We start from the raw sequence: 25,685 nt of genomic DNA on the forward strand, positions 1-25,685 counted from the left end.
TTTAAAAGGGTAGGACTCCCAGTGAAATCAATTGCAGGCTTGTGCAATATAACTGTATTGCACACTATCACAAAAGACACACTCCTTCAGGACAGGTACTGTGTTTTTCAGCTCTGAATTCTAAGACATTTCTGTCTCCCAAACTATGTGCCACATTCTGCCTGGCATAGAGTAAGGGCTTAATAAGTAATGATGAGGGAATGAATGAGTGAATGAACAAATGAGTTAGTCAAAGGCTTGGAGATTGGTTAGTCAATTGCTCATCCATTTATAAGCTGCTTTATTTTACTCTATTTTAGACCTCATTCTATCTATATGAGTAACACCTGATTAAATATCACTGAATATACCACACTGTGAAGCATATGGCTTGATATGAAAGGTCATGTAGCTCCAGATGTGAATCGTTACTCAATTTATAGCAAACGGTTCTTTTTTTCTTTTAATTTTTTTTTAACATTTATTTATTTTTGAGACAGAGAGAGAGCATGAACGGGGGAGGGTCAGAGAGAGAGGGAGACACAGAATCCGAAACAGGCTCCAGGCTCTGAGCGGTCAGCACAGAGCCCGACGCGGGGCTCGAACTCACAGACCGCGAGATCATGACCTGAGCTGAAGTCGGCCGCTTAACCGACTGAGCCACCGAGGCGCCCCTATAGCAAACGGTTCTTACCTATGTTCTGGGCAGTAAGTACCTTAAAGCTGCAGGCCACAGATCTTCTTCTCGATAATAAATAATGGCTCTTGTTTAAATTTAAATTTGTCAAATGAGTCTGTGATCTAAAAAGAGACCTTTAGGGCGCCTGGGTGGCGCAGTCGGTTAAGCGTCCGACTTCAGCCAGGTCACGATCTCGCGGTCTGTGAGTTCGAGCCCCGCGTCAGGCTCTGGACTGATGGCTCGGAGCCTGGAGCCTGTTTCCGATTCTGTGTCTCCCTCTCTCTCTGCCCCTCCCCCGTTCATGCTCTGTCTCTCTCTGTCCCAAAAATAAATTTAAAAAAACGTTGAAAAAAAAAAAAAATTTTAAAAAGAGACCTTTATAAAAAGTGGTCCACAGTGGTACAAGCTACCTTTCTCATGAACCTAACTAGTGAGCTGGGACACATTTATTGTTCCTGTTTATTGGGGTTTCAATAAGTCCAGACCAACAAATCTATAATAGACAGGTGTGCCCTGAAACATTCATCTAGTGACAACATTCCCATTTCAAAGTCTCTTTTTCTTATATGTCAAATGAAGATGGCATTTCTACTGTTTTCTAGATCAGGGCAGAGGAGCAATGGCCACTTGCTCTAGGAATATTCTAATGTTCCTTGACTATTATCTTTTCCTCCCCCCCCCACCCTTTTTAAAATTTTTTTCTAAATGTTTTATCTATTTTTGAGAGAGACTATGAACAAGGGAGGGGCAGAGAGAGAGGGAAACAGAGGATCCAAGGAGGGCTCCACGCTGACAGCAGTGAGCCTGATGGGGGGCTCGAACTCATACACCGTGAGATCATGACCTGAGCCTAAGTCGGATGCTCAACTGACTGAGCCAACCAGGCGCCCCACTTCTTCCCACCTTTTACCTCACAAGGATGACATAAGGATTCACAGGAAAAATTCTGTCCAGTTCTTTGAAATGAATAACATAAACATGGCAGATATCCATGTCATTGGTCAATGAAATAATAGTCTACAAGCCAGTGGAGGCTGGTTCCCATTTTATTCTAGCTTTTATAAATGTAATTATTGCACATTCGCGTTTTCCGATTCAATAAGGACCTTGTTATTAAGAGATTCTTTGAAGTTTGTCTATGTTATAAAGTGAACATTTAAAAAATACCACCTTAGTTTGCAGAGTTACAGCCCAGACAGGAAGATGTAAAATGCATTATTCTGAATTGATTTGGTGAGAAAAATAAAAGCACTCAGAATAGAGGGAGTATCAGGGGAAGAATGTGTTTGGGCTAAAGATGCACATCTGCATCCATGGACGATGTAAAAGTGCCACTTCCCTGTGTCCCAATATTGCCACCATCCATCACTGCCATCCACCCTTCCATGGGATAGTGTTTTCTTTCTTCCTCCAAAGTCCTCATTTATGAAAATCAGAACTAGGCAGGTGGCCAGAATTGAGGGCAGGGGCAGGGGGGTGGTTATAATATGGGGTAAAAACAATTGATCGCCCAGGAAGGTGGGCGTCCAACCCTAGCTAGCACCTGTTCCTTCACTGCGTGCTAAAGGAGGGGAAAAGCCATTCACTCAGGAAGCAGCCTGGAGGTAAGAACTGGACTGTGTTTCAGTTGTCTGTCCTGTGGGTGATGACAGTAACAGGTTTAAGTGACTTTGGAAAGCAGGGAGAAGTGAGCGTGTGCCTCCAAGCTAGCTAGGATTGGAGGGAGAGACAAACACACGGAAACCTCACAGACTCTCTTCAAGGGTTTCTATACGTGAGGAAGGGAGCAACACAACAGGGCTGCATTTTGACTTTCACAGACCCGAGGCACTTCTGTGTTTGTGGATGCTTCCCTTCATGAAAAACACTTTTTAAGGAGCACCTAGGTGGCTCAGTCAGTTTAGCATCCGAATCTTGATTTTAGCTCAGGACGTGATCTCACGTTTATGAGATAGAGCCCCATGTCGGCCACACTGACAGCAGGAAGCCTGCCTGGGATTCGTTCTCTCCCTCTCTCTCTGCCTGTCCCCCATTCACTCTCTCACGCTTTCTCAAAATAAATAAATAAACTTTTTAAAAAACCGTATTTTTTAAACTATATTTTATGTCTGCATTGGAATAAAGATGAATATAATCCAGGCTGGATTCATTATTATGTATTAGTTGCTATGTTCATTTTTTCTTCTGATTTTAAATGAACTTAAAATGAGAACATTTAGTGGGCTCCTAAAGGTATCATTGTCCTGGGAACAGTGCAAATTGCACCTAAGAGACAAGGCGGCCACATCAGGGAGGACCTGAACATTCCTTATACTACACTCTCATCAGAAGGAAACAGGGTGTCTGAGAATAGAAAATGTCATAGCCTAATGACTCTAATGTCATTTCTTCTACCTACGAGCTGTATAACTTAAGCAAGTTAATTTATCTGAATCTTGGCTTCCTCATAAATTGTAATTTGAGTATTTAAATGAGATATATACAAAATAATTTGCCTACTACCTGTTTCAAAGCACTAAATTAATGGTAGCTGTCAATAGTAACAGCAAGTTGGTGATAATATAGAAAAACCCTTTCAGTGGAGTCAAAAGACGTAGCTTCTAGTTCTGGTGTTTTGTTGTTGTCGCTGTTGTTTTGCTGTGTGACCTTGAGTCAAGCACTTAACCTTCCTGAGTCTCGGTTTCATCATCTATAATAATATCTGCCCTGCCAAACTTATAAGATTGCCTGAAAGAACAAATGAGATAATGGATGTAGAAGCATGTTTATCACTAGCTAAAAGCATTACATATAGGAATTATTATTACCAAAGAAGTTGAAAATTCTGTAGAGGGAAGTGTCCATTGCCTGGCACGCAAAAGCTATTTGGTGGATGTTTTTTGAATGAATGGATGCCTCACAAAGCTTTCAACATTTGGAACGCTAAAATCACCACTGGTGTACTTAATGGTGAAACGCATTGCAAAGGCAGCTGGAGAGAAAAATGACAAATCATTTCGTTTGAGGAGATTGTAACTAATAATTCATAACGATAACCTTCACTAACATGTTAAGTGTCTCAGATTGCAGGCTTTGGGAAAGTACACATGTCTTGTATTTTTGTAGCCCCAACATTTCCCATCCCGTTGTTGATACACAATAGGCATTCAGCAAATGCTTGGAAATTGGATTGAATTGGAATTATCCAACCAGATTTGCTCTGGTAGCCAATCTTAATCTCTCTCCATACTGAACATTCTTAATTCCATTCTTTCCCCCAAGCGCTTCCTTGGCTATTTGTATCAGTAAGACTCTCAAAAAAATTTTTTGATAAATATTATCTGAATGAATAAGTTTCCCACTGTACATTTATTTTAAATTTGTGTTGCTAACCGTATAGCGAGCAGATGCTTGAGAAAGTACACCTTTGTACCATAGGAGATACAATAGAATAGCTTAAATTCATATAGTACTTTCATCAAATTAGACTTCAGAATCCCATTCATGATTCTCGCTCGTATAAATCATCATACGAATCCATTATACCTTGGAAGAGAATCGTGACCAAATCTAGGAGTTTCTCATTGATGGGACCAGCCCTGCATACTCTTTTCTCAGTCCCGGAGGGTGGCCCCTCATTGTTCAAAAACAATGTGCTCAAGTGTACAGAACTCTCATGCCAGCTTGCCAACATCACACAGCCTGCTGAATCTCCGAAGCTGTGACCACTTGCCTGTTGCAATAGAGACTTTCTTTGGAGTATTAGTGTGTGGTGCACTTTGTGAAAATTGCTCCTTTTGGTAGCGTCTGAGTTTAAATTGACATCTCAGCGGTGCAGCTGTGATTATAATTGACTGAAGTTCTCAGCACAGAAGACACTGACCATCTTTCTCAGGCAGATAGCTCTGTCAGAAAAGCCCCATTGCAAACATCTCCCGATCATCCTTTAAAAGATACATCTTTCGCTGTCCCTCTTTGATGTGCACCTTCTACATGGTTGTATCCTTTCCCCATTAGTCCTAATGTATTGTTGTTGTGTGTGCAGTGGGAGAGTCCCTAGAGCGTTGTTGGATGTTAATTATCTTTGGTTCTTGGGGGGGGGGGGGTGGGGGACAATGGAAGTCTTTAGATTCCACTTACAGTTTGTGGAGGTTTATGTGATTTACCTCTGTACTGAAAATGACCAGGAAATTTTCAAGAGTGGCACATAACAGTTAATGATAGCAAGATGTTCTACATGAAACAGCTTTTCAAAACAGAAACTTTTACCTTTATGTGAAAGAAGCATAAAGCTAGAGATGTGGCCCTCAACCGGTGTCTAACCTTATCTCATTAGCATAAAGCAATTCAACTCTCAGGATGAAAAGAAAGTTCTGGCACATAGTCTTGTAAAATATTTTAGGGGGTTACCTTATCGGCCTACCACAACTTCTGCATTTCTCTGGATGGGCCAGCTTGGTCCTGAAACCGTTTGAAGAGTTGTGTCTCCTCCAAATAAAGGCTGTGTGTGCATATTCCTTTTGAAGCCGTGCATGCAGTGGGAGCTTAACAGAGTCCCTCAGCTGACAGAGTCACATAGACCCATGCACGTGCCCTGGATCAGCAGCACTAGCACTTGGCCTAGCAGAGTCCAGTTCTGCCCTCTTCTAGATCCCCTGGCCCCTTCTGCATCCCGCCGTGCCCCCATGGGGTGTCTCAGTGATGACGTTCGTCTTCAAAACCCCTATCATGAAAATCCAAACTTGGAAGTAAGCCAGAATGGCCAGTTCTTCAGTGTAGTCATCCACTCTTACTCCACAGAGGGTACCATGCAGGCGGAGGCTGCTTCATTCATTTGGGAACCGCAAAGCAGTTCACAAATGCAAGGAACCACCACCCCTCCACTGTTGTGCAGAACCGAGAGAAAGGACACTAAGAGAGAAAGGACACTAAGAATCCATGTGACTTTGAAACCTGGCTCTGACATATATGCCGTGCACATATGCATGCATAAATGCAGCCTTTGATTTAAAAAACAAGCAAAAAACTACAAAGAACTTAACCTAAGTTTCGTTTTCCCATGGTTGGAATGAAAGAAACGGTGCCCTGCCCCCGCCCCACACTCATTGGAGTGGGATTAGGTGAGGCACTTGAAAGCACCTGGTACAAAGTAGTTTCTCAACGAAACTTGGTTGTTCTTCCTAAGAGCCCCCAGCAGGGCCAGACTAGGCAGCAAGGGAGCAAGAAACTAGGATCGTAGGTGATGAGTGCATGGCAAAGGAGAATAAGGCATAATTTGGTGTGTCATGTTTGTGTGACAGCAACGGGGAGGCAGAGATAATGATGCAGATCCGTGATCCTCCACAGGGGATGCCTCCTACAAGAGGCTTCCCATTTAGAACAAAGGGACACCCCTGTCTTCCTCTGCAAGTGATCATGGTGGGACAGCTGGGGATTGGGAGGCTTGCAGCATCCACACCCAAGTCATACCTGTTAGCCCACCTACCTTTACATGAGCCCACCTACTTCTCCCCATAGATTCTCCCCTAGCATAGCTTTTCCTGAAACTCCTGTTTTCTCATAGCAGATAAAGCATTGCTTACAGTTGTGACAAATTTGGCATTCCATGAAATATATGTAGTGTATGTAGCACTTTCCTTGTTTCCGGAAGAAGCATCAATAGCCAAGTGTGGACTTGCCTACTCATGCCCATTCATATCTTCAATTTCAATTAAATTAGGTTATTTGCTCCTTTGTCAGTTGAAGGCCATATTTTCTTTTAACTTTTTTCCCCTTAGTTTCTGTAGGACATAATTCTCATTAAAATAAATATCCATAGGGGCACCTTGCTGGCCCAACCAGGAGAGCATATGACTCTTGATCTTGGGCTCATGATTTTGAGCCCCATGTTGGGTATAGAGATTACTTAAAAATACATATTAAAAAAAATCTTTACCATAGTCCAAAATTATTTTTTTAAGTTTATTTATTTATTTTGAGAAAGAGAGAATGAACAGGAGAGGAACAGAGACAGAGAGGGAGAGAGAGAATCCCAAGCAGGCTCCGCACCGTCAGCACAGAGCCCGGTGTGGGGCTCGAACTCACGAACCATGAGATTATGACCTGCGCCAAAATCAAGAGTCGGTCGCTCAACTGACTAAGCCACCTAGGCACCCCACCACTGCCCAAAATTATTTAGGAAGGATCTTGGGTAATGTGGCTTTGTCCTAAGGAGTGATCAGAATTACTTGGAGACATTCCACAGTAATTAAATGTGTCCTAAAATGAGGCCCAAAGGCTCCATTTTATTCCAGACACGGATGGATATGGACGTGCCAGAGGCTTTCACGGCATGGTACTGAGCCAGATTCACCCACTGGCGTGTCCTGACAGACTATGGGCGGGTGGGGTTTCCAGCCAGGGCGGCATCTGGGGCTTCTCCAACTGCTCATAAATAGCAGGCAGGGCCAGCTTGAAGGGAACACTGTAACCCCTGCCTGTTGAGAGCTTAACATCTTTAACGTGGAAAGGTAGATGCAAAGACCTGTCACAAGACAGTTGTTCAGAGCAGCGGTGGGACCAGCTGAATACACGAGATGTTTACCTTGCAGGTGGGGCTCTTGCTTGGCCGTTGGAACCGAACATCCGCCGCAGTCCTGTGGGGCCCACAGGCCCTCATCACCTCCATGTCAGAAATAGGAGGGGGCGGGCCCAACTGTGACACCATCTGTGTGCCAGGGATGGGGGCCAAAAGGCCTGGCACCCGAGGGCTTAATTTCACTCCATCCAGTCTGCAACAAGGAAAATCCTGGAACAGACTAACAGCATTTTCCTCCTGCTCTCACTTCCCTAACCTGCTACGGCCACAATGCAAGCACACGGCTGATACTTTCCTGCTTTCATGAGTCCAAGGAGCTTCTTTCTAGGACACCCCCTGACCTCAAGCTCACCTCCTCCAGAGCTGCTGTTCTGAGAACAACGACTGCTGGCAGTGTCATCTTCCTCCACAAAAGAACACACGTGTCCCCCGGGGCCCTTGCTGTGTCAGCCACAGCCAAGCCAGGGGCTTCTCCTGGCGAGGCTCACATGACAGATTATCATCCTGGGCAAGAAGAAAAGGCATATCCTCAGAGTGAAGAAAGGGAAGCTGCGCCCCCCACCCCACCCCTTCTCTTAGCCTTGACCTCCCTTGCTCCTGAAGGTGCAGTTCACGGGCCAGGAACATCAGTAGCACCTGGGAGCTTGGGAGCCCTGCAGCATCTCAGATTCACCCCCACCCACACCACGGGATCAGCATCTGCATTTTTAACAAGACCCCCAGGTGATTCCTATGCATGGTCAGGGTCAAGAACAGGGCTCTGAGTCTTATGTTAATGATCAGATGTATGATCACTTTATATTAATGCCAAGTGGAAGAAAATCTCTGCCTATTCCAAATCTTAGAAGGAAAAGTAAGACACTCAGACCTCTGCAGATTGGAAAGCAGGGCTACACAGATGTCGGCTGTTGGTTTTGGCAATGTTCTAGAGAGGCCTGGCCACCTTCGCCCTGCCCCCAGCTCAGAGAGGTTCCTGAGAAGAGAAAACAGCCTGTGCTGGCAGTTTGTTAAGTAGAAGCACCTAGACAATGGGGAGGGAGTGTTTCCTCTGACTGCCTGTCTGCCCTCCGAGCAGGGGAGACCCAGGCCCGCACCTCCACCTTGTGCTACATGCAGAGAAGAGCCAGTGAAAGCCACTTGGAACTTCCCTGTCACTCAGAGGCCATTAAATTTTCACAAGATGAAAAGTACTTTTTCCAAAAATAAAACTCAGAGTTATCATTTCAGTAGGCTGGGGAAATGTACGGTGTCTTTTTATAGCTGCAAATAAGAGCAGTTCTGTAACAATTCTAAATGTCTTCCTTTGATTCTACAGTCTTCTCTCCTTAGTAGGAAAAAACTGGAGTAAAACACACAGGTGTCATTTAGGCCCACAGGGCACTACCTGTGCCCACAGAGCACGCTCACATTCCTCCACGGCAGGGACAGTTTCTCTTGATGTAACAGTACAGTGCAGCCCTCGTGTCTCTCGTCCTCGGTTTCCCCTTTTTACAATAAGCTGTTATAAAAGCTCAGATGCCATCAGGGGCCATGAAGGAATGAAAGTGAATGAGGGGTGAGAGGGGACCGTGCAGCAAAGGGAGAGTGTAACAGGAGGTCGTGGGTAGGGAATTTCCCTGTCTCCTTCTGGCTCATTCAGGGGTCTAGTTTGGAGTTGACAAAGTTGACCTGGCAAATCTTTGCATTATTTTTGACTCTACCAACTCTTGAGGGTATGGTGGGGGGGTGGGGGGGAGATGATTACTGCCCCACAACTGTCTTTCCTCTACATTACGGAGAAGTAATGGAGTGATGCGACCCGTCATGGCTCCCAGCAGCTGGTGCTTTCTCTGTGAACTCCAAACAAGATAGTGTGCTAGCAGAGATCCCCAAGGAGCGTCTTGCTTATGTCTTGTTGCTACTGTTGTTGTTGTTTTGTCTTATGTAATTTTTTTAAATGTTTGAATCAAAACATTTAAAAATCAGGAAATTTCACTTTTCTTTAATCCCTATTTCTGGCCTCCTTTGACTTGGAAAGTCTGATGACACTCACCCGCATTTCCATGTGGCAAGAGTCAGCCTAACTTGTAGCCACTTCCTACTTTAGATGCCCTTTCCCATTCCCCACAGTCCCCCTATCCTCCCACCCACCCCACCTCGCCATTCCTGCCCATGGCTGCCTCACTCCGGGTTCTGACCTACCTGGTCCAGGAGGGCATTTCTGACTCCAGCCCCTTTTTGCGGGTCTGACTCCAGACCCTTTTCCCAGTCAGGGCCAGGGTCTGAGAGGCCAGATGGTTGAGCATGCGGCTGATGGGAGGGTCTACTTCATTTGGTTTACAAAGCGCTAAAATGTTTCTTTGTCTTAGAACATCAGATTTTTTTTTTAAGGAATGCATTGAAAAGAAAATGAGGAAACTGTGTGATGAAACTACATAGTGATTAAACAGGGAGCCAGCCTAATGGCAGTTTAACTAGCAGGTTCCTATTGCTGTCAGCCCTCCTCTGGGCATCTCTCTGGCTCAGCTACTCCTCAAGAATGTTCTGCCATCCAAGCCATGTATTATCTGGGTGCAGGCCCTTTCATTCTCACTGACCTGGCTGCAAGGAAGCTATCAGTCTCTGTTTACTCAGTGCCCCTTGGTGCTGCATTTCACTTTAATCCTAGAAAAGCGACTCCTCTCTAACCATTCCTTTGTTTTAATTTTTCATTGTCAGTTATTTCAGATATATAGAAAAGAACTGAGGACAGCATAACTTATCCACATCCCGACTTTAGTGAAACCTAACACATTGCTACACAAGCTCCAGATTGTTTTTTCCTAAGGAATAAAATAGTACAGGTATCCCACCCTGCTCTCATTCTCTTGAACTTCCCAGAGGTTACCAGCAGCCCAAATTATCTATCTTACATTATATAAAATACAGTTTTTAGATTTAACTATTTGATACAGGTTCCTTTATAAGTGCTATGTGGGGTTCCATGGTAAGCTGCACCACGATGGATTATTGTCTCTTCTTGATGGACATACAGATTGTTTCCTACTTTCTATACTACCAGCAACGCTGCAATAAATGTTCCTGTATCTGTCTTCCTATACACATGTGCACAAGTCTCTTTATATGCCTGGAAGTGGAATTGTGAGTCACAAGGCAGCACTTCTTTACCTTTATGTTATTGCCAAATCCTTCTCCAGAATAAATGGCTTGCTTTAGCTCTCTCAGCAGCCATACATGAAAGCCTCCTCCTACCCGCCCCCTGCCCCCCATCTTTTCCACTCCTTGGCATGTTAGGGCTCTTGATTTGGGCCAATTTGAGAATGAAATGACATCTTTTTATTGTGTGACTTTTTCTCTGATTCCAGGAAAGCCTGAGTTTTTTTTTTTTTATGTGTTTAGGGACCGTGAGAATTTCTCATACTGTGAATTGCCTGCTCACTGGTTTTGCACTTTTTTTTTTCTGTTGGGTTACCTTTTTTTATTGATCTGTACGCATGTTTTCTAATTCTAGTAAGAAATTGGAAGTTGTATGCATCACAGATTTCTTTTTCGTTGGGGGGGGGAGGGGCACACCCATGCAGATGTGTGTGGGGGTGTGTTTTATGTGGGGTATTTTGTTTTACAGAGATTTTGAACTTTAATATAGTATAGTGTGTTAATATTTTTCTTTATGGTTTATGCTTATGTCTTACATAAGAAAGATTTTCCTACCTTGCGATCATACATACATTTCCCTATGTTAAAAAGTTTCTTTTAAGTTTTAAAGCCTTTTCTAGGGGCACCTGGGTGGCTCAGTTGGTTGAGCGGCTGACTTTGGCTCAGGTCATGATCTCGCAGTTTGTGAGTTTGAGTCCTGCGTCGGGTCCTTTGCTGACAGCTCAGAGCCTGGAGCCTGCTTCGGATTCTGTGTGTGTCTCTCTCTCTCTCTGCCTCCAGCTCGCACTCTGTCTCTGTCTCTCTCAAAAATAAATAAATGTTAAAAAAAAATTACGTTTTTTTCTAAAAGTTTTAAAGTTCCACTTTTCACATGTAAAGCATTGATCCCTCTGGACCAATCTGTATATGTTAGGAAATAAGAATCTTATCAATTTCCCACTTTCATTGAAGACTTTTTTTTCTCCCCGTGCTGATTTGCAATGTCACCCGTGTCACAAGTATATTTTCATATATGTTTGGAGCTGTTTCTGTTTCCCTGGTCCTTTCTGATATATCCCACACCGCTACCATATGACTTCCTTACCAAGGAAGCCTTCAAGTGAAAGCAAGTCCTGCTATCTTTTGTATATCAAACTTAACTCTTTTTAACCTTTGGTTCCTCTGTAAGAATTTTAACATCAGCTTGTTGTGTATCTTGAGAATCTCTTTTGAGACTTCTTTTGGAATTGCAGTGCTATAGATTGATTTGGAATTTTGTTTCAAAGAGCTATTATCTTTTATCAGGTTAAGGAAGTTTCTTTTTATAAGTAGTTTGGCAAGAATTCTTAACCTAAAGGAGTATTGAATTCTATTAAAAAAAAAAAAGTTCTGTGTCTATTGATATGATCATATGGTTTGGGACATAATCTCTTTTAATCTGTTGATTAGTTTCATTAATATTTCATTAATAGGTTTTTAATATATTAAGCTACGTTTACATTCCTTGAATATATTGTCCTTGGTCATACATACCGCTGACCTAATTTGCTAGTATTTTACTTAGGGATTTTTTCAATCACATTCATTGTTGAGATGAGTCTGTCATGTTCTTGTACTTTGTATTCACTTTTAGTTATTAGCCAAACGAGCTGGGTAGCTTTCTCTTTTCCTAGTCTCTAAAATAGTTTATATAATAAAGAGATTATTTTTTCCTTGAAGATTTGTTAAGCATCATGTGCAAAACCATTCAGGCTTTGTGTCTTTTGATTACTGATTTCAGTTTCTTTAATGATTGTTATTTTTTTCAGACAGTCAACTTCTCTTTGAGTCGTTTTGGTAACTGATGGTTCTAGGAAATTATCCATTTCATCTTAGTATTCAACATTATTGCCACAGGGAGACACATCATAATACTTCATGATTTTTAAAAACTTTGACAGTATCAGTAGTTCCAGTCCCTTTACAGTTTCTATTCTTTTCTATCACTTTTTCTACTCCTCTGTCTGTTCCATCATTTCTTTCTCCTGTCTTTTTCATTTTTTCATTTTTTCATTTACACATATCACAAAGCACAACTCTGAAAAGTAATTCCTTCTGCTACAATTTTGAAATTATAATTGATTTCTGAGATGGTAAGTAGGACTATTTCTAAATACTCATGAATTTAGGTAGAATGTGCTGCCAGAAAGATTGTCTTCTGGTAGTTTCATCTCCTGTCTTCCATGGCATTTTTAAAATTCTGACTAAAGACGTCAAAGTTGCAACTTGGAGTATAATCAGACCCCTTCCCCCCCCAACCCTGAGACTTCCAAACTAGCTGCTCTAGAAGAAAAAAAAAAGTAATGGTTTATCCTTCCCTGCCTTCATACCCTCCAAGTGATTTTTCGCTATGTCAGAAATAAGTTTAATTGCCAAATTTTATGTATTTTAAGTTATTTCAATTGAACTTATTGAAGAAAAATACATTCTTTTTCAGATATTCTTTCATATATTCTTGTGCTTAACTACAAAGAAAGTCCACGAGCTTCTTCATTTGCCCCCTCATCTTCGCACCCTGCCCTCCCACACCTTACCCCCTTTCCTCAAGCCGTGCATTATTACCCTTGCAGGATCTGTGGACTTGTTTCACCTCAGAGACCCTGACATGTTTTTATTATCCCAAGGGCTGCTCTGTCATAGTCTCTCTCTCTCTGCCAGATACCATGAAGAAAACCAAATCAAACGGAAAGCAGGGTGGTGAGGGTGGCAGAGCATTCTTGTGACAATCTCCTGGCTCCTGGCCAAAAGCTTTACTTCGAAAGATCTTCTCCTCCTTTCCTAGACAGTCTGCCTCCCTCAAAGAGTTAGATGTAAAGCATCTTTCTATCTGGGAAGAGTAACTCCCCACCATCTAGTTTTCTCTGAGCCAAGAGGGGTATTTTTTCCAAAGCAGGTTCCTTCAGGAAGGGAGAGAGCTGCCTGCGCCCCTAAGCTCATTAGGCTTGTCCCCACAAAGCCCAGGGCAGCGCCAGCCCTGATGGGGCAATTGCCCTTGGCACAACCCCTGGCAGTGTGGTTCACAGAAAGTTTCAAGTAGCCCAACTCTTCCAGCGAAACAAAATAGCAGCAATTTCAACACATAATCAGCTACTTTCATCACAGTGGCAGCTGGTACATTGTGAACCTTCAGTAAATATTAATCAATAGCTATCCAGTGGCACTGAAGAGAGACAAAAGCATAATCTGATGGCTTAACCAAGGTCAAACTAAACAGACGCTGGGCCTTAATATTCAAGGGGATGGTACATGTTCCACCAGCTAGAGCTGCTCGGGCCAGGAGAATCTGTCCAATGCCAAAGCACTTTGCATCCACATGCAAGCTCTCCAGGACAAAGGACATGTTCTGCTTATGGTTGATCTGTATTAGTGAAAGGAGATTAAGAATACCCTAAGCCAGCCTCATGAGAATTTTCTGTAACTGTGTTCTGACTTGACCCATCAAGTGAGGGAGCTAAGTTAGATCTTGACTGTGGACCTTAAAACAAAACCACAGCATTAACAAATGCCTCATTCCACCCCAAAATGACCTCTTTGTCTAATACAAATGCAATCAGCATCATAGCATACGCAGTTTCCTATATCTAAAAGTTGGTCACGCTGGCGATGGCACTTGACTACTTAGTGGACAACCTTCCAAGATCTAAAACAAGATGGAAAACACAAAGAGAGGGAACTTTGCCAAAATACATACTAAGTTTAGTCTGTTGGTTGCATGGATGGGGGCTGACATGGTTCCTGGTTTTCTTGGATGGTCCAGTCTTAAACAGTCACCCCTTGTTGAGCATATCAGAAGGTTGGCCCACTCTCTAGGCAAGAATAGGGAGAGGGTGTCTGATCAAGAGCCACTGTCTAAACCGACAGTGCATTTGCCAGAGCAGAGCAGAAGTCTCGTGGTAAAAGGCTTCCTTCCAGGGCAAACAGTGGCTCCCAGGGATATTTCCAGCTCTATTTTCTTAATTGCTTTACTCTCTGACCTAACTGGTCATCCTTCTTGGATTTTGCTCCCCTCTGCCCTACACCCACAGGCAGGACCCACCCCAATCCTGCCCCAACTCCCCTCACTCCATCAAGACCAGCTTTGAAACCCATTCCTAGCCCAGGCCATAGACTTCCTCTCTGCCCAGATGGGGAGCTTGGATGTGAAGAGGCTCCAGGGAGGGAATACCCCATCACAATCCTTCAACCTGCTCCCTGGTTCCTGGAAGTGTGCAGTTTGGAAGACACACCCCATAAATACGGTCTGCCTCATGCCATGTGTATCTTGTCTCCACCAGATTTTAAGCTCCTTCAGAGAAGAGCCTTTACATTTTAATCAAGTGGTTTGCACATGGCAGTCTCCTAATAGAGATGTCTTGATTGGTTTCCAGTCAGTTAATTTTCTAATCTACCTATAATCATAGTCATGATTATAAAAGCTATTTTTTAAAGCTACTCAGACTTCGCTTTTGATACATAAAATTCACGAAAAGCCAGGGATGAAGTGATTCCTTAAGCCCTTGACTTGACCTGACTGTTGCTTTTGACACAGCCATACGTTTTACAACAAGAAAACCTTCCACAGACATAAAGGTAAGCTACACGCAGCACCTTGCCATCACTGAAGCCTCGGACTTGAGAAAACAACAAAATCAAGCTCCTTGTTCTTTAGTAATAGAGGCTGATGTTATGACTCCCCAGTAAGACTGTGGTACATAAAGTGCTGCTGCCTCTCAGCAGAGGGGCATAAAAGCCAGTCTCCTTTGTAATTATTTTATTTAGAAGGCATGGAAGAGACATATAGAAAAAAAAAACAATGTGAAGAGCACAGGGAGAACTCATTTCTTGGAGCAGGTTTTAAATGAATTAGAAATGTATTTTCACCATCTGCTGCTGCTACTGCTCTTATGAAATTTGGGAGTCACAGATTGCAGTTTGTATAACACCGACTGTGGGACTCGGAAAATCTACTCGGGATCTGTAGCCTGAGGGAAATGTTCTGGATGACTTCTGCAAGCTCTGGTGCGCGAGGAAGAGCATGCTCTCTGCAGGGCTTCCCCAACATCTGACAGGCAGCACCACATGCTCATCAGGGGAGAGGGAGGGCGACAGCAGCGTAGTACTGGGTACTGTCCCATATTTCATGGTGGAAAATCCTTCACAACATTTGCTGTGACTGCTCCCGGCATCACTGAATATACAGATCCTCATTATCCACCTAAAACGACATGCTCACTGAGGCTAGAAACCAAGGGCTAAGAAAAGAATGGAAGGGTACATTCTCACATCACCTCTCTCAATGAGGAGAGGCTAATCAGAAAGCTAAAAAAAAAAAACCATGAGCAATAAATATGAAGTGATAAACGCCAAACTCCTCATTTTTTCATCTTCATGCTTCGTTAGGTTGGAAGGTAGAAGGAAAGATAGGGATGGAGAACAAGTTCTCTAATCATCTATCAAAGGATCAGATTCAGATTCTGCAGTTCTAGAACATTCTCTGTAGCCAAGTAACCACAGCCAGCCAATCTACCTAATACAAATACCTAAAGGTCAGTTCACTCATTCTGCCAACAGTGCCAGGCAGTGGGACCACAGAGGTGAAAAGACAAGCCACAGAAGGTGCTTCAAGTCTAGTCAGGGGGCAAAGACACTGGCAATCACAGTAGGTATGACCATGCTTTTATGGAGGAAGGTATAGAGTGTGGCAGGGCAGAGACAGGGCACAGGACCAGTAAGTCTCTGTCCACCAATCCAGTGTTCTCCATACCTGTGGAGCTCAGGTCCCCTCCCCCACCCCATCACTCTGAAAACCACCTGCCACCCCTGTTCCCACCTGTCACTACGTGAATCACGGCACCAAACTTGTGCAGGGAAAAAGTGGATGCGTGTGAACTTTGAGCACCTATTTTCTACAGAGGCTGTTATTTTATTTATTCCTCACCGCAACCTTATTTTCCAGACGAGAAAATGGAGGCCCAGAGAAGTTACGTGGTACCATTATCAGAGAGTAAGAATCGAAGGAGCCACCTCTGCCCTCAAAGACCACGTTCCCTTCATTACACTTCACTGCTCCCACTGCTATTCCCCAAAAATAATTGCAGACAACAATGATGGAGATAACCCTGTCTACTCAGTCTAGTTTCTTTCGTGTAATTTGCAATCCACGGCAGAAATTTAACTTCCACCAAAGGTGGCTCATGATGTGCACTTTAGGATTACACTGAAGAATTCTCAAGAATACCAAGCATAGCTCTCCTACCATGAGACTGTGGGCCCAAGCCACATTGTCCTCAGGGCCAATACAGTTATGTACAGGGAGCCTGCATCCATATGACACATAGTTCAACATGAGCAGGGACCAGGATTGTCACCTTCCTTAATTCTAATCACGTCAGTCTTACCTATCATCTATAAATAAATGAGGTTAAAATAGAACACCAATTTCCTGGCTTGAGACAAAAATCTTAGTGGCTATAAAAGCACAGGCTGCTTACATATTTTCAGTATAAAATACAATTTTTTTTTCTTGGAACTGTAAACACTGTGGCCCTATGTCATGGTTAGGCAGCAATGACAGAAACAAATTCAAGGAATACAGAAGTAGAGCTGGAGATGATAACGTTTACTGCTTCCCTTTGCAACATGGTTACAAGGTCCTGCATAAAGTTTCATTGCTTCCTTAAAAATTATCATACATGTTTACGTAGCAAGAACTGGAAAGAAGGAAGATTAATAGCAAAAGGATAAGCTAATAAAATTATTGATGGACAGAGTTTGTATGATACAATTGTCTGAAATGGTAACTCTCCCACTTAGATTATAGAAGACTTACGTCCTTTCCAAGGTGTGTATCAAGAAAACCAAGGCTAGGGGCACCGGGGTGGCTCAGTCAGTTGAGCATCTGACTTCGGCTCAGGTCATGATCTCACAGTTGGTGGGTTCAAGCCCCACGTCGGGCTCTGGACTGACAGCTCAGAGCCTGGAGCCTGTTTCAGATTCTGTATCTGCCTCTCTCTCTGCCCTTCCCTTTGCTCACACTCTGTCTCTCAAAAAACAAAAAAATGAATAAATGTTAAAAAATATATATTTTTAAAAAGGAAAGGAAAGAAAGCCAAGGTTAAAAATTTGGGCAACCTGGTGTCTTGTAATCCACTTTAGCACTTACATACAGCATCTGAAATGCAGGCAAGCACTCTGATGAATAAATGACTGATTGAATGAATAATTTCATTAACCATCTACTCATGGTTCATAAATCTTTGCATTGTGGAACATTTTCTGACATTTTCCTAAAGCTGATCCTGGTCAGACAGAGCAGGTGATGCTTTAGCCTAATCTAAAGAGATGCTGTGGCCAGAAGTACCTAGGGATTTTTTTTTCCTTTTAATAAACAATGAGGTCTCAAAAAACAAAACAAAACAAAACACAAAAAACCAATATGCTCTCAGGAGTTAACACATCACATTCACTATCAAGCATTACTTCTTAGTGTAAATAATTTAATCAAATGTCATCTTTGGGTTTTTTTTTTTATTTTTAAAAATTTACATCCAAATTAATTAGCATGTAGTGCAACAATGATTTCAGGAGTAGATTCCTTAGTGCCCCCTACCCATGTAACCCATCCCCCCTCCCACAACCCCTCCAGCAACCCTCAGTTTGTTCTCCATATTTATGAGTCTCTTCTGTTTTGTCCCCCTCCCTGTTTTTGTATTATTTTTGTTTCCTTTCCCTTATGTTCATCTGTTTTGTCTCTCAAAGTCCTCATATGAGTGAAGTCATATGATTTTTGTCTTTCTCTGACTGAATAATTTCGCTTAGCATAATACCCTCCAGTTCCCTCCATGTAGTTGCAAATGGCAAGATTTCATTCTTTTTGACTGCCAAGTAATACTCCATTGTATATATCTATACACCACATCTTCTTTATCCATTCATCCATAGATGGACATTTGGGCTCTTTCCATACTTTAGCTATTGTTGATAGTGCTGCTATAAACACGGGGGGTGCATGTGTCCCTTCGAAACACCTGTATCCCGTGGATAAATGCCTAGTAGTGCAATTGCTGGCTCATAGGGTAGTTCTATTTTTAGTTTTTTGAGGAACCTCCATACTGTTTTCCCACGTAGCTGCACCAGCTTGCGTTCCCATAAGATGTCATCTTTGTAATGGACAGCTGATCAAATGGGAGTTTAGGTAGGCTCTGAGTGGAGAGAAGAGAATTTGGGAGCTTGGCAGTCGGATCTGAGGTGTGCTCACAGATCTGAGAAGCCAGAGCAACCTGAAACAGGAAGAGGGTTAGAACCTGGGGGAAAGCCAAAGATATCATGTCTACACCGTCAGTTTTCCTCCATTCCCTTGCCACTGCTCGCTGAAAACAATGGTAGGGGAGGAAATCTGCAGTTGTTCCCTCGGCTTTATTAGGTTGTCCATTTTAAACCTCTTTCCCTCTGGGAATTATTCACGATCAGTATTTTCCCACTATTGGGCTCTCACTATGTGATTCCTAAGTGCAGGACACTCACTGTTGTTCCCTCGTGAGAATGGAGAGAGAACACAGCTGGGGTGTGGACAGGGGTGCCGGGGGCAATGACCGCAGGACAGGGCCCCACATCATTGGGAATGGCAGCCAAACAGGAAGCTGCCAGCTGGGCCACCACCATGGGAAGTCAAAAATGACCTCTTCGGCGAATTAAAAGACCCTGGCACAAACATCTAAGCCTACTTCATCCTTTTCTTTCATTTTTGCATGGGACAACTGGCTCTTCTCTGTTAATCCAGAGACTTTTACTAGGTACCCAGCACATATCATGTGTTTCACATAAATCACCGCACTGGACCTCCGACCTCCTGAAAAGTTGGCAGACCATCCCTATTTTATAGATGAGGAAACTGAGGTTCCAAAAGGTATCACAGCTTGCCCAAGGTGTATGTCACTGTAAAGTGACCAAGCCAGAAATCAAACCCAGGTACAGGACTTCCCAGACTCTGCTCTTTTCTTGCTCCCGCACTGCCTCATATCCTAATTCTGTAGTTCACTCAATTCTGGTTTAATTTTTACTAAATCTCCTAAGAAAATTGTTGCCTATGAAAATTTTTCTGCTGTCTGATGACTCTGGACACAAAGCCATTAGGTTGTAAATCAAATTAAATCACTGTTCAAACGAGTATGCAAAATAATCTTTAAAAGCAGCAAATGTGCTTAAGGAAATGGCCATGATAGCATCTCACTTCTGAGACCATGAGCTTTGCAGTTTCAGCTGATCAACCCTTGGGAATATTTAATGATTTTGTCCCGGACTACTGCACAGCCAGAAAATTCAGTTGGACCTTAGGATGATGAATGTGTGTGATTTAGATCTGAGGGCTGATAAAAGGAAGGAGGTTTATGCAAGTTGACAAAAAACAAGCTGGCTATGGCTCCGTGTGATTTGCTCTTTATGAAGAGATTCTGTTTGCTTTTGTGATAGATTTATCTACCCTGACATTTATTCTGCTTATTAAAAAAAATTCACACTCATCAGTTCGCTATCTGGGCATGGTAAATACATTTCCTGTCCCCAAGTCCTATTACTCTAAATTTATTTTCCATTCCAGCATTGGGCAGAAAATATATCTTTGATTTGTTCTTTCCAAGTCATTTGAGTACTTTATCCTGTGATTTTATATCAGCATTTTATACTTTTAGATACTTTACTTGCATTTCTGGGACTTCTACCTGTTTTAACATATTAAGCCCACAATATTAGTAAACATAATCAAGACCTAAAGTTTATTTAATTTTTTTAAGTTTAATTATTTTTGAGAGAGAGAGAGAGTGAGAGTGTAAGTGGGTGAGGGGCAGAGAGAGAAGGGAATTGAGAGAGAGAGAGAGAGAGAGAGAGAGAGAATCCTAAGTAAGCACTAAGCAGGCTCCTCACTGTCAGTGCAGAGCCCAACATGGAGCTTGAACCCACAAAACATGAGATCATGACCTGAACCAAAATCAAGAGTCGGATGCTTAACCAACTGAGTCACCCAGGTGCCCCTGAGACCTAAAGTTTAATCATACAACCTTTCATAGTAGCACTAAGCTGTGCAAAGTGGTTTTTATATATGCATCAGCTTATTCAATCTTTGTGTATATTAATTACCAAAAATAGCTGAAATAACTAAGATTAAAGCACCTCCTCAGATTATTATCTCACTTTTGGGAGGTCACCTAGCAGATAACACAGAAAAAAATGTTGAGGTTTGGGTGATGTCTGCACAACGCCAAAATATCTAATGAGTTTTTTTTTTTTTTAATCCAGGGGTCTATTATACAAATTTAAAAGCCAGCTAGTTTGATTGAACTGATTTGCTTACGGACGTTTATTAGAAACGTTCACAGAGAGCAGAGTAAATTCTACAACACTGTAAAGTCAGTTTTGAACGTAGATGTGTGCCAGCCCAAATGATACCATAACAAAGTCATGTATAAACCCAATTGCACATTCTTGCATGTTACCCGTAATTGAGCCCCTTCTCTCTGCCAGGCACTGTTCTGGGCACAGAGGATACAGCAGTAAGCCAGATTGGCACCTACCTTGCTCTCTTGGAGCTAATTGTCTAATTAACAAGAAAAATCTCAGAGTTGTGATAGCGCCGTGCCAGGAAGTGAAACAAGGAGTTGGGGTAGAGAGATGACGAAAGTCTCACTAAGGAGGTAACATTTCTCTGAGGTCTGAATGACAAGAAGAGCCAGAGATGCAGCAGTCTGCAGGACAAGCACTGCAGGCCTAGAGACCAGTGAGAATGCTAAAAGTGGGGAGGAGCTTGGCAAGAGGCCGGTGATCAAGGTGGAGAGTGGAGGAGATGAGGTCAGACAGACCTCATCTTTGTATGAGATGCAAGGCCACGCGGGGCTTTCCAGGCCTAGGCAGGGAGTCTGCATGTCATTCTAAATGCGAGAGGAAGCCATTGGAGGATTTCAAGAGGATTTTTAAGAGGATTTACATTTTTGAAAGTTTTCACTGTGCAAGTTAGCACTGTGACTGTATACGGATTCTTAAAGAATGAACAAATTACCTGTTGATCAGGTCAAATTGCATGACATCACATCACTTCCTCACTTCAGTTCTCTCCATGCAGCGTGACCATAAAGAGGCCATATTTGACACGCTCACCAGTCTTTCCAAGGGCTTCTCCTGTGAGGCAGGAGTCTCCTTCCCAGTTCATCTTGCTTCGATGTTGTCTGGTCTAAACTCCCATTTGCCGGTAGCCTTACATGTGTAGCCTTACACAGTGGCCTTACAAGCAAGCCTCCAGCACTTCCTATAACTTTATGAAATCCTGCCTCTCAAGAGTATTAATTTCACTTTACAACAGATTTGCATTAAATGTTTCAGAGCTCGTGGACACTCAGTGAGGAGTCAGTCATGGTGGCACAGATAGACACTAGACTTAAGGGGGGGACATTTGAGACGTATTGTAAACATTCAGGTTAAGCATTTTTGTGCTTTGTTCCAATAGATCCCTTAACTACAATGAGTGAGGTAGCAAAAACTCCTGTGATCCACTAGCCTTGCCCCTAAGGCCCTTAGAAAATGGTCAGGAAAATGGACCAACAGTCATGAAGCAATCAGTGAGCACAAAAGAATGATACTGAGTGCCTGGGTGGCTCAGTGGGTTAAGCATCCAACTCTTGATTTCAGCTCAGGTCCTGATATGGTCGTGAGATAGCTCCCTGTCGGCTCTGCACCAGGTGTGCAACCTGAATAAGATTCTCTTTCTTGCTCTCCCTCTGCCTGTCCTCTGCGTTCTCTCTCTCTCTCTCTCTCTCTCTCTCTCTCTCTCTCTCTCTCTCTCTCTCTCTCTCTCTCTCTCTCCCCTCTCTCTCTCTCTCCCCAAAAAAAATGATACTTATTAGCCTTCTATAATAATGTGATAGGCAAAATGACACTCCAGAAATGTCTGTATTCCTAGCACATGTCAATATGTTATGTTATATGGTAAAAGGCAATTATGGCTGCAAATGGAATTAAGATTACTAATCAGCTGACTTTAAAATAGGGAGATTATCCTAGAATATCCAGGTGGGCCCCATGTAATCACCAGGGTCTTTAAAAGTAGAAGAAGGAATCAGAATAGAATCATAGGAACTTGTGACAAAAGGAGAAAGGCATGTGTTGCTGGCTTTGAAGACAGAGGAGGGGGCCAGGATCCAAGGAACTTGGCCCTGAGAAGCTGGAACGAGCAAAGAAATGGGTTGTCCCCTAGAGCCTCCTAAAAGGGACACAACCCTGTCAACACGCTAATTTTACCCCAGTGAGACCTCTTTCAAACTTTTGAACTACAGAATCGACAGATAATAAATTTGCATTTTGTTAAGTTGGTAAATGGTTACCACAGCAACAGAAAAGCAGTAAGTAGAATAAAGCCCTACATCGTGGAGGAAGTGAGGAAGTGCAAGAAGTGAAGACGGGAGTGATGAACGAGAGTTTCTCACAAAGGACACAAATCGTGGTCCAAAAGACCTGTGATAGAGAACCTTCTGCAGAAGACAAGACAAACAAAGCTCTTAACATCCTCAGGGCCAGCACTCATGACCAGCAGCCTGACTAAATTAATGCAGGGTACCAAGTGTTTTTGAATGATTTCTGTATAAATTTTAAAATGTTTGGGCTAATTAATATGGCTGCTGATTAGAGGATAGATCTTGTTCCTAATTTTAAAAGTCTATATTTCATAACCATTTAAGTTGTCATTTACTGCTCATAAAATTAGCAGGGCATAAAATCCTAGAGCTTTTGTTTTTTTTCAAGTTTCTAAAATAAGTTTCTGTAAACTTCCTTGGATCTTTGAGAGGCGTTATGATGAAGCATAATCTATACTCTGGCAGAGTTTTATTTTGCTGAATGTTCCAGACTAAGAGAAAGTTAGCTCAGAAAATCCTCTTAAGTGCCCATCGATATTTAATAAGCTCGACTCTGATGACAAGTGTCAGCCGGTCCCTCTTCTAGAAAGTTGATACTGTCTGTGTTTGTCCGTTACATAAGCCAGTTTGGGGAGGAGACCATCACCTGCGTGCCTTGCTCTGGGAATTGCTGTGGACTTGACATTTGTCTCTCTCTAAATTTTCTCCTCCCTTAGGACAGATGTAACATCTATCTTTCACCTTTGTGTCCACCCACCTACAACCACAGTACCTTTCACAGAGTCAACATTAAATGATACTTCATGAATAAAATAAAGGAAATATCCTATTATAGCTGAGATGTTGATCAAAAAAGTAGCCTTTTTAGATTCATAATTATGTATGGATCTACATGCTTACAGAAGAAACTTCTGTATTTATACATTTGTGCAGATATGTATATATGGAAATATAGCAAGTTCATCCTAATACATCTAATTTTGTCAGCTGCAAAGTATCAGACTATTGAGCCCTAAATTATTAGGTCAGAGACACTAATTCCAGTGATGCAGAAAATGTTTCAAAAGAAAGCATTTGTATTTAACAGTCAGAAATTCTCTTTCTTGCCATACTTTTTCAAAATGACTGATTTCGATATAGTATCTTAATTGAGGGTTCTTCTGGATCCAGGCTCTGTTGCTAGAAAGAAAAAGCCAAGATATGAGTCATTCAGAGAAACTCATGTTGTCAGCCTGATAAAGACATGAAGGCCAGAAAATTCTTTTTCCCTTTTGTCATCAATATCTATTTACCCCTAATGGGCATTTTTAAATAATATTTTTGTTGTTGTTCTGGACTGCTGGGAAATCGAATAGCTTTATGGAAAATATAAGAATGGCTGTGCTTACAAATTATCTAAATTAAAGACAATTCCAGACCAAACTTTTTCATTACAGCATTACAGTATAGGAAAATACCTTGATCTTTCCTGTACATACCCCTATATTGGGACAGAGACCACACTAATTAACTGTATATAATGCCTTATATTTAGAACACTGTGGCCCTCTAAATTTTTGTCGAATTTCACTCTGCAGATAATAGGAAACTAACAAAACAATGCAAAATCAAGTGAAAGTAAAAACTTATCTAAATGTTAAAGTTTAATGTGATAATAATAAAACTGGATAATTAAAGCATCCACACCCTAAATCATTCAATTTAGCAGGATAATAGGGAACTTAAGAAATTACGTAAACATCAAATTTTGAAAAACAACTCTTGCTGCCACCGAGATGTTTAAAGTATAAGTCATCTTCATCACAAATTATCCATAGAATATTCCAATCCCCTCTCCTTGTTTTGCATATGTACTCATAGATCAAGATTAAGTGTTTTATTTAAGAACCTATTTAAAAGACAGGAGTGGCTAATCATTTAAAATTAGCTCCTTGACCAGAACTACACAGCCATGCAAAAACAAAGCTTGGGGTTTGATCCTAATTATTCAGATTGATTGTCTACTTCTCCCAAACTCATTAATTCAGAACTCCTGTTTCTAGCATTCTCCCTTCTTTGCACTGTCTTGATCTCTCCTTTGAAATCATTATTGCTTGGGGAGGAAGGATGACTGTTGGAAATAAATCCTAAATATGGGAAATCAATATAAAAATCCCATCAAGTAAAAGAGATTCTCACCCTGATATTGTATTCTTCATTTGCAATTTGACTTCTTGGATACACCCTATTCTCAGACATGGGAGGACTTGTGTGCCTTAGAAGAGAATATAACAGACCATGATGGAAAGACAGGGGCGCCCTAGACATTTACACAGGGCGCCCTGTGTGCTTTGAGGGCAGTCACCTCTGATAGCTTTAGAATTTTAAGGATTGCTTGGGCTTTCTGAAAGCAGCATGTGGACTCTGGGAACTGTCTTACCTGTCTTTTGTTTCATCCTTCAAATTCTGGGGTTTTTTTTAATGGGGATTTATTTCCCTATGGAATTCGAAAAGATTTGCATGTCTAACAAGGACTAATATATTTGGAGGGAACTAAGGAGTCTTTTGTAACCACCGAGGTGTCTACAGATTACAACTATAGGCAAAAAACACCACTGATGTTGAAAAGCTGACCGCCTATTGTGTCTGGAATAGTAGTTATTCCCTGGACTGCATTATGGAGGCCAGAGCAACATTAGCCTACACTCTACTTACCAAGTGTATTGAAATTAAGCCAGGGCTCTTATCAAACCAAGCCAGAAGTTTCCCTTGCTCTTTCACATTTCTTTCCACTTTTGCTGAGCTACCTAGAAATTTATTTTAAGAGGTTGTTTCTTCATGGGCTAATGAACATTACTTTTCAGACAGCTTTACAAAAGCTATCTGAATTCAACAAATATTCAATAACTATTCCCTGAATATTCACTATAGACCCAGCACTATGCCAAGTCAATAGAATTCCAAG

General features: G+C 42.1%; 1 protein-coding gene across 1 annotated transcript in view; it reads left to right on the plus strand.

Moving 5' to 3' along the window:
- Window positions 1–25,685, plus strand: part of KCNB2 (potassium voltage-gated channel subfamily B member 2) — a 382,584-nt gene that overhangs the window by 320,013 nt on the left and 36,886 nt on the right. The window lies entirely within an intron of this gene.

The sequence above is a fragment of the Panthera pardus genome, unplaced genomic scaffold (genome assembly GCF_024362965.1).
Source record: "Panthera pardus isolate Hobbes unplaced genomic scaffold, ASM2436296v1 HiC_scaffold_7, whole genome shotgun sequence".
Taxonomy (NCBI): Eukaryota; Metazoa; Chordata; class Mammalia; order Carnivora; family Felidae; genus Panthera; species Panthera pardus.